The sequence below is a fragment of the Anarrhichthys ocellatus genome, unplaced genomic scaffold, assembly GCF_004355925.1.
Source record: "Anarrhichthys ocellatus isolate YVR2014 unplaced genomic scaffold, GSC_Weel_1.0 scaffold55, whole genome shotgun sequence".
NCBI lineage: Eukaryota > Metazoa > Chordata > Actinopteri > Perciformes > Anarhichadidae > Anarrhichthys > Anarrhichthys ocellatus.
The window spans coordinates 423,571-424,449 of record NW_022280085.1 but is presented as its reverse complement, the minus strand read 5'-3'; positions in this window follow the sequence as shown (position 1 = coordinate 424,449).

Sequence of the window (879 nt, the reverse complement as noted above, 5' to 3'; positions counted from 1 at the left end):
CATTGACATTTTTTGTCCAAACGGCATCAATTCAGGTAGCAGTGTACATGTTGGGCCTGTTCACATCTGTCCATCTTCATTATTTGCGCACAAACACACACACACGCCAAAAACCAGCACTCACGTCAGACCGAGGCCGGGCCGCAAATCCTCCGCTGCGCAGCGGGAGAGAAATCCCCAGAGTGGCTGTCTGAAGATCCCCGGTTTAAAGCTCCAGGAGCTGGACAGTCCCGCCACAGCTCACCCGGGCCTGAGTCGCCGCTCCTGGGGCATTTTTGTCTATATGTCAGTTTGTTGAGACGCGGACAACGAGTGGCGGTAGAAGGGAAAGACACAAGCTATTCCCTTCTCTTCTTTTCTTTTTTCACATGCACAAAACTGCTTTTTGTTCCCCACTTCTTCTTTTTTTTCATTTAAGGGGGAAGGGGGTGCTCGTTTTGATCACATGATTATAATTCACCTGAGATAAAACAAAGGGGGCAAAGAAAAGGAGTGGAGAGGAGGAATCGGACAAAGAGATGCACTCATGGTTGCAGGATTCCCTTATCGTCGTCAACATTAACTGATAATGAAAAAAAAAAGTGGCGATTTTTGGATTGGGTGCCAGTGTGTCGCATGGCGGGGATACAAGGGGTCATTGTTGTGAAGAACAGCGCTTGTGTTTGTGTCCGTGCGGCCCATAATGTCCCCGCTCGTCTCTCCTTTCCGCGTCACTGTTTGGTTTTATGAACGCGCTCCGTGGATCTCAGTCAGAGGCGCTAATGCAATTGGAAAACTCACATAAGATTCGTTCCAGTTTTACTCATTTTCTTCATGAAGTTTGGCACAGTGTGAGAGAGAGAGAGAGAGAGAGAGAGAGAGAGAGAGAGAGAGAGAGAG